The sequence below is a fragment of the Helianthus annuus genome, chromosome 9, assembly GCF_002127325.2.
Source record: "Helianthus annuus cultivar XRQ/B chromosome 9, HanXRQr2.0-SUNRISE, whole genome shotgun sequence".
NCBI lineage: Eukaryota > Viridiplantae > Streptophyta > Magnoliopsida > Asterales > Asteraceae > Helianthus > Helianthus annuus.
In genome coordinates, this window is record NC_035441.2 from 22,259,917 (window position 1) to 22,269,353 (window position 9,437).

At 42.9% G+C, this 9,437-nt stretch overlaps 1 non-coding gene across 1 annotated transcript; it reads left to right on the forward strand.

Annotated features, from left to right (window-relative positions):
• The first annotated feature begins 9,127 nt into the window (after positions 1-9,127).
• Positions 9,128-9,233, forward strand: LOC118482439. The gene has a single exon (XR_004868478.1). It is a non-coding gene; the product is annotated as a small nucleolar RNA R71 (small nucleolar RNA).
• Positions 9,234-9,437: the final 204 nt, after the last annotated feature.

Below are 9,437 nucleotides of genomic sequence, written 5' to 3' on the forward strand. Positions count from 1 at the left end.
TAAGGGTTGTCCAAAGGACCACCCATCACATCCCCACACTTAACCGTTGCTTGTCCCAAGCAACTCATCAAAATGATTTCAACACAAGTGATCAAATTAAACCAAGCAAAGCATGCAATCTCTTTACCAACCCCTTTTTAACACCCAAGCAATGCACCCCTCTCAAATTCTCTCCTCTCGGCTACAAGTGAAACTAGCAAAGATAAGCTAGACACACACTAGGCAAACGGGTGATTGCACAATCATAAGCTTGTACCTGAATCGATCATTCTCCTAAAATGGGTCAAACATGAATGCAAATCAAAGGGACTTTAAGGTTGTAACGCGGCTAGGTGTATAGGTAGGAAATGGAATATATATGAAGTAGCGAAAATTCGACCCGGTCTTTTTATTACAAACAAAAACAAACTAACAAACAAACGCACTACTATATACAAGACAATTAAGCCCCTTTTTTTTTTCTTTTCATTGCTTTTCTCTTTTTTTTTCTGATTTGATTTTTTTTTTCAAATAAACAACCATACGATAACGCATTAACCATATCTACTTCAAACTAGCAAAACTACTAATACTATCACTAACACTATCCGACCGGGTCAAATTTGGGTAAATTTTAAGGAAGTAACTAGGGGAAACAAATGATAAGCTTCACAGGCACAAAATGGGCAACTAAATGTCCAAACCCCCGCCCCTCTCACTACCATGCTCATATATATACTTATGAGGTCCAACCCCCCAAGTCCCACACTCACTCACACCAACGACGAGGCTATCTAATGCCCTTATCCTTTCTACATTCATGTTTAACTAAGGATTCAAATCGCATTCAAGCACAAGTTCTAATGCACCCCCACTCGTAGCCACTCTCATCAAAGACAATTATTTATGTACAAGTGTGGCTACAACTCTCACCAAGAACGAAAAAGGTATCAAGGGTTGCCGGTGCATCAACTTAGGGTTAAGTTAGGGCGTTCAAAATTTCACATCATTTCGCTTGGCTCAAAATTTTTCAAAAACCTCAAAATTTCCCCCCATCCCCACACTTGGGATACATTGACCCCAATGTATGGCTTTGGGAGGCTTTGATCACTAAACTCAATCACCCTCAACAAAAGCTTGTTTTCTCAAACCCCAAATTTCTTTTTGTATTTTTCTTTTTATATTTTTTTATGTTTTTCTTTTTTTTAAACACGACACCACCAACAAACACCAACCCAACAATCAACCACATAATCAAACTCCACCCATCCTCCCTACCATAACCAACATAAACCAAAAAAATATGTACAACTATACACAAGAGGGAATACCACCTGATTAATAGTAGCGCGGTCCTGGAGGTCCAAAGATGGATGACATCATATCATTCCACTCTCCAAATCCGAATGCGCCACTGCTACTCCCTGCTTGTTGTTGCGCTCCCTCCTGTTGCCTTGGGTCAAGCCATTGAGAATGGTGGAGTGGTGGAGTCGGATATGAAATGCTACCATCATAAGGCGGCAATGAGGCATAATCCACATGTTGTGGATCCTCAACCACCGGCCTTCCGGCATGCCAATCCGCATGCATCCGCCTCATTTGATCATCATGATATCTATTATTAGTATCCACCTCTCGAGAATATGCGAAGGTACGGTTCCATGCCTCATGGCGATCGAAGCTATGTTTTAACGACCGCTCTATGCTTGCACTATTCCTCGTGTTTTGATCATACAATGTCCTCTCCGACCCCGACCATGTATCAAAAATAGATGCCGGCGGACATTGACTTTCGATCACCTCTTGCATTGAACCACTATAAGCCCACCCCGGCTCATAAGGTTGCTGCGCATAGTCGTAGAACATACCACCGTGACCTCCACCAAAACCCCCTAGACCAACATTTGCACCACCATGCGGCTCGTCCGCATAATCCTCGTCCCCACTCGGAACCATTTCTACATCACTTTCCGGCTCATCCGGCTCTCCCGGTAACAACTCTCTTGCACCCAATTTTAATGCCCTCCACCGTTGACCTTCCGATTTCAACTTATGATAACGTTCCGACTGAGTATACGTCCAAACATTCCCCAACCTATCCAATGTAAAAGGCTGGTGCCTTTTTGTCAAACCTCGGTCTTCGGATGTTAGCGCTTTCTGTTGTTTCATCAAACCCGTAATTATGCGGCAATACGGGACGATGTCTCTTCCATATTTGTTCCGGCAGATCCATAAGTGGTGCATGATAAGGTAACGTATCGGGAAGCGTGGGGACCCATGCATCAACGAATAAAGAACGGGTATCTCTGGGTACCTCACCTGTTCTTTGTCTCCCCTTCTTGGAATGACATTGAGAAGGCAGATTGTATGCAGCAATTTAGCTTCAATCTTCAAGTTCTTCCGGTATAGAATACCACTGTATCTACCGGGCAAAAACAATGCTGCCAACATGTCGTTCCATCTCACATGCTTTTCTGGTTTAAGCAATAAGTCATCAAGTGTGGGAATCATGTACTCCTTAGCTGGGAGACTGTCATACTTCCCCAGCCTCTTCAACGTGTCGAATGACATCTCCACCGGTACCCCATGTACCTTCCCAATCAACTTCATCTGTGACGGCTTGTTAAAATTGGGACATTGTAAGGTTGCCATCCACTCTTGAATCTCTGTCATAAACAGGTTACTCTTGTCTTTGTCGAAGCATTTAAGCGCCCCTTCCCAACCGAAAGCGCGAAACTTAGCAAACACCCCGAACTGGCCAAATTGGGGCTCATCAACTTCTTTCTCACAAATAAACGCGGCTGCCTTGTTTTTCAACTTATTCATGCAATCATTGTAAAGTGTTGGCTGCCAAATCTCGGGTTGATCATCCAAAGACCCCGAGTTCCATACCGGCTTTTCACTCGGGTCTAACGCCCTCTCTTCTTCGCCTTCACTTTCGCTTTCACTAACCCTACCCATATATTGCCTCTTTCTTGGTGGTTGCTCCTTTTGTTTGCCCTTGCCTTTTGATGATGATGAACTTGATCCCGCTTGTTCCTTTGTCTTAGCCATTACCTACACACATGAGACAAGCAACAAAAGCAAACACCAAATTAAACCCTCTCTTCAAAATCATCCCCACACTTGCTTGTTATCATGGTTGTAGATGTTAGTGAACCAAAAGTGTATCAAGAATTTTTTTCAAAAATTGGGCATGGTGTCTCTACAATGTAGAACATCCCAAAAGTTCACTACTTTAACCACATATCCTACATCTACAACCACAAACCATGTTCAATAATCAATTTCATAATCATATCTTAACAACAAGCAAGTGGGCAAGAGCAAATAACCTAAATCACCTTACTTTTCACAATGTAGCACCAAAATATAACAACATAAGCTTTCATACCTTGTTTAAAGATGGAAGAGTGCTTGTGAAACCAAAAACTCCAAAACCCCCAAATTATCTCAAACTAGGGTTTCGAATTCGGACCCCCAAAAGTGCGTTTTCTTTGAAATCTCTCCTCACAATCGACAAGGTTGTGAAAAATTAGTCAAGTTAGACCAAGATTTCACTTGATTTGGACAGGAATTTGGAAAGTTATGGAGGATGGAAGGTTTGGGAAGAAGAAGAACTATGGAAGTTGTGGTGGGTCTTGAGAGAAGGAAGGAATGATGGTAAAGTGAAAGAGAATGGGTGGATGGGGAAGTATTCACGTGACCAGGTTTTGTTTTATTATATTTTATATTTTTTTATATATGCGGAACCCCAAACGACCGACAGCAAGATTCTGCGTACCGTAATTTACGGTCTCACCGTAAATTACGGTGAGACCTGAACATCAATTTTCACCGTAAATCAGTAGACTTACACCGTAAAACCCCAATAATCCCAACTTCCACCGTAAATTACGGTATGACCGTAATTTACGGTAAACACTGAACCACAATTCTCTGCCGTAACTCAGTAGAATATCACCGTAAAGCTCAACTTATTTCAACCACCACCGTAAATTACGGCCATACCGTAATTTACGGTGCATACTGGGCAGTTTTGGTTCTCCAAAATTCGAGTTTTTATGTAAAACTTTTTAGATTTTTTTAACTTTTTCGATTTTTTTATGCTTTTTAATTTTTTCAAAAACTTGTAAAAATTACCCTACCCCCACAATGTAAGAGCAATTCGTGACCCGAACATCCCCACACTTGTTTCGAACACGGACTTCGAGGAACTATGGCAATTGTGCAATTATACAAAACAAAACAAAACAAAATACTACTATGTACACTACCACCAAACCTAGGCCTCTCATGGTTGTTCCTCATCGACCGGGCGTAAGATGTAGCCCGCTTTGTCAAGCTCCAAGTTGTTGATGTCATTTCCCTCCAAGTACGGCTTCAAGCGGTGACCGTTCACCGTTTGTTGTTTCAATGTTTGCTCGTCTTGGATGTCTACATCACCAAATCGCCCAACTCTTCGAATAACATACGGACCCATCCATTTGCTTTTAAGCTTGCCCACGAACATCTTCAATCGTGAGTTGTACAACCAAACTTTCTGCCCCACTTCGAACGTTTTCTTGCGCAATTTCGCATCATGTACTTTCTTTAGCTTATCCTTAAAAGCCGATGCACATTCGTACGCCTCATCTCGAATCTCTTCTATCTCGCTCAATTGCAACTTTCTCAATTTACCCGCCTCATCGTAATCCGCGTTGACTGTCTTGATCGCCCAATGTGCCCGATGCGCCAACTCCATTGGCAAGTGACAACCCTTACCATACACCATCCGGTAAGGTGTTGTGCCAATCGGAGTCTTATAGGCCGTACGGTATGCCCACAAAGCATCATCTAACTTGCTCGACCAATCCTTTCTATCCGTTCTTACCGTCTTCATGAGAATCTCCTTGATTTGACAGTTGGACACTTCGACTTGTCCACTCGTTTGCGGATGGTAAGGTGTGGCGACTCGGTGGTTCACGCTATACCTCTTCAATAATTTTCCGAAGTTGAAGTTCTTGAAATGTGAACCACCATCACTTATAATAACCCGCGGGATTCCAAAGCGAGAGAAGATGTTGGATTGAACAAATTTACAAACAACCGAATGGTCGTTCGTTCGTGTAGCAATAGCCTCAATCCATTTCGAGACATAATCCACCACCACAAGAATGTAAAGAAAACCATTTGAATTCGGGAACGGACCCATAAAATCTATACCCCATACATCAAATATCTCTACAACCAAGATTGGTTGTAGTGGCATCTCATCCCTTTTCGATATGCTACCCATCTTTTGGCAATTTATACAATTCCGGGCGAACTCAATTGCATCCTTGAAAATAGTGGGCCAATAAAACCCACAAGAAAGTACCTGATAGCCTGTTTTATGCCCACTAAAATGACCCCCGCAAGCGGACGAATGGGCATGCGTTAAGATTTCCAACACTTCCGTCTCGGGCACACACCTCCGTATAACCTGATCCGGTCCGATCTTGAAGAGATCCGGCTCATCCCAAATGTATTGCTTTACTTGGACCATGAATTGTTGTCGACGCTTTTTGGTCCAATGAGTTGGAATGGCACCCGTGGCTAAATAGTTGACATAATGAGCGTACCACGGTGCAACGAAAGTGGACACTGCTAAAAGTTGCTCATCGGGGGAACTTTCATTGATTTCACTCACATCATCGGTCCCCTCCACCGGAATCCGAGACAAATGATCCGCTACCACATTCTCGCTTCCCTTCTTGTCTCGGATCTCTAGATCAAACTCTTGTAATAATAAGACCCAACGAATCAAACGCGGCTTCGCATCTTTTTTCTCCATCAAGTACCGGACCGCACTATGATCCGAATAAACCACTACCTTGCTTCCCCAAATATACGAGCGAAACTTATCCAAAGCATACACCACCGCTAGTAATTCCTTCTCGGTTGTGGTGTAGTTAAGTTGCGCTTCGGATAAAGTTTTGCTTGCATAGTAAATAACCACCGGTTTCTTGTCAACCCGTTGACCCAAAACTGCACCAATAGTGGTGTCGCTCGCATCACACATTATCTCGAACGGCTTTGACCAATCGGGTGGTTGCAAGATAGGCGCCTTGACCAAGTGTTCCTTCAAAACAGCGAAAGCTTGCATACACTCGTTAGTAAAATCAAACGGGACATCTTTTAATAACAAATTGCATAAGGGTTTGGTGATAACACTAAAACCCTTAATGAAACGTCGATAAAAACCCGCGTGTCCCAAGAATGACCTTACACCCTTAACATTTTTAGGAGGTGGCAAAGATGATATTACCCGTATCTTTGCCTTATCCACCTCCATCCCCCTTTCCGAAATCACATGCCCCAACACAATGCCCTCTTGCACCATGAAATGACTTTTCTCCCAACTTAGCACTAAATTTTTCTCAACGCACCTTTTCAAAACCTTTTGCAATTCGTTGAGACAATTATCAAAAGTAGTGCCAAAAATGGAGAAATCATCCATGAATACTTCGAGCGACTCTCCAACCATGTCCGAGAAAATACTCATCATACATCGTTGGAACGTTGCCGGAGCATTACACAAGCCAAATGGCATTCGCCTAAACGCAAAGGTGCCATATGGACATGTGAAGGTGGTCTTGTGTTGGTCATCCGGGTGTATGGCGATTTGATTATAACCCGAATACCCATCTAAGAAGCAATAATATTTTTGACCCGACAGTTTTTCAATAATTTGGTCAATAAAAGGTAGCGGGAAATGGTCCTTAGAAGTGGCTGCATTCAATTTTCGGTAGTCAATACACACCCGCCACCCGGTAACCGGTCGGGTGGCAATTTGTTCACCACTTTCATCCTTGACTACTTGAATGCCGGCCTTCTTAGGCACAACTTGGGTGGGACTTACCCAAGCGCTATCCGAAATCGGATAGATGATTCCCGCATCCAACCATTTAATTACCTCCTTTTTAACTACCTCCCTTAGGTTCGGGTTCAACCGCCTTTGAGCTTCTCGTGTCGGTTTGGCATCTTCGGTCGTGACGATTTTATGCATGACAATGGATGGACTAATTCCTTTGAGGTCGGCAATCGTCCATCCAATAGCACCCTTGTTCGCTTTTAAAACCTCCATCAATGCTTGCTCCTGTGCCAACTCCAAATTAGAGGCAATAATGACCGGTAAAGTGTCATTATCCCCTAGGAACACATACTTCAAATGGTTAGGCAAGTCCTTGAGCTCCAACTTTGGTGCTTCCTCCAATGATGGTTTTGTACCCGAATCGATCTCCACCGGTAAACCCTCGAATTGATGGGTCCATGGTGGTCTACCTTCAACCCGTAGTGCATAAGCATGTACCTGTTCAGAAAAGTCACACAGGCAAATATCCAAACCATCCTCCTCATACTCATGCGGGTTACATCCATCTACTATGTCTGCCATGAAACACTCATCAACACCGTTAGCATTAGAATTGTTAGTAAAAACATTCAAACGCATTTTTCGATTTCCAAACGCCATATCAACTGTACCAAATCTACAATCATTAATAGCATGTGCGGTGCTTAAAAATGGCCGACCCAAAATTATATTTTGTTGTTGCTTAGGGTCCGCCGATGAGTAATCCAAGACTAAGAAGTCCACCGGGTAATAAAACTCATCAATTTTTACAATAACATTTTGAACCATACCCCGAGGCAACTTATGAGACAAATCGGCCAAAACAACCGTCGTCTCCACCCTTGCTAATGGACCAAAGTCATATTGGTCGTATAAACCCCCCGGTAAAATGCTAACTCTGGCTCCAAGATCTAGCAACGCCTTAACCATTTGAAAATTACCAACTTGTACATTAATCAATGGCGTACCCGGATCTTGGAGCTTAGGAGGAAGCTCTCCATTCAACACCGCACTTACTTGCCCGGTCAAATCCACCCGCTTAGGCACTTTCTTCTTGTTTTGCCTTTTTTGTGTACATAATTCTTTTAAGAATTTTGCATAAACGGGGACTTGTTTTATTGCATCGAGGAGTGGGAGATTTATTTTTACTTGTTTGAACATATCCCACATCTCCTCTTTTTGAGGACCTCTCGACACAATAAAATTTTTCTTTCCCGGGTCAAGTAGGGCCGATGGAAATGGAACTTGACTCGGTTCACCCTCAACTTTTTCATTCTTTTCACTTTCACCCAAACCCGGTTTTTTAACAATTGTTTCTTTTGGTTTAACCGGTTAAAGTTCATCATCACTTTCAATTCCCGTGATATCCTCAACCACCCCTCAACCAATTCGGGTGACAAATTGGCTTTAAATTCTTTCCCACTTCTTAAAACACTAACATGATTAATGTTAACATTACCTCGTGACGAACCATGTGAAGGGTTTATCTTAGTGTCGCTTGGAAGTTGACCCTTTCCTTTCTTCAATTCCGCCACATCAGTTGCTAATTGACCCATTTGGGTTGTTAGTGATTGGATGCTTTTATCACGAACCTCATCTTTTTGCATTCGCACTTCATCAAGTTGGTTCCGTTTTTGCATCTCCATTTGCATGCTCTTTAGCATCTCCATCACGTCGTTGCCACCCGAAGACCCCCCTTGTTCTTGACCCGTTTGGTATTGCTTTTGATAACCTTGGTTATTTCCGCCTCGGTATCCACCTTGATTATTGTAAGATTGGCGTGAACCAAAATTACCTTGGCTACCTTGAAAATTTGGGTTTGCTTGATTTGAAGGGTTCCCATATCTAAAGTTCGGATGGTTCCTCAATCCGGGGTGGTAGGTATTAGAATTCATGTTGTTGTAGTTCCTACCACCTCCTCCTTGACCTTGACCTTGAACCGCATGGACTTCCTCGTATTGCCCGTCCAACATCCCTTGGCAATTTTCAGCCGCATGACCTATTTCATTACACAAAGCACAAACATCATATATTTGGTTAGTGGTTTGAACATTACCATCATCTATGGCGTGCACTTGCGGTCGGGTAGTGGTCGGTCGGGCTCTTCTTGAAGCTTGAGCTTTCCTCTTTGACGTAGTTGCCATGCTTTCCAAGAACTCCCAATCTTCATTCTCATAGTTTGTTCCAAAAGTCCCACCGGTGATAGACATCAAATCACGTGCGTCTTCGGCACTCAACCCCTCATGAAAGGCATTCATCAACTCCCACAATTCAATCCCATGGTGAGGGAAATTTTTAATCATCATATTGAATCGTTCAAACGCTTCATGGAACATCTCACCATGTTGTTGTTGGAAGCTCCTCAACCCCTTTCTAGCATCATTGGTCTTTTGGGCGGTATAGAATTCGTCTAAGAAAGTTTGTTGCATTTCCCCCCAAGTGTAAATAGATGCCGAAGGCAAAGTGTAGAACCACTTCTTTGCCTTATCCTCCAAAGAAAACTGAAATAAGACCAACTTGACTTCATCGGCCGAAAAACCTTGACTCCCAAAAGTGTTGCAAATTGAGTCATAGGCCTCTAAAT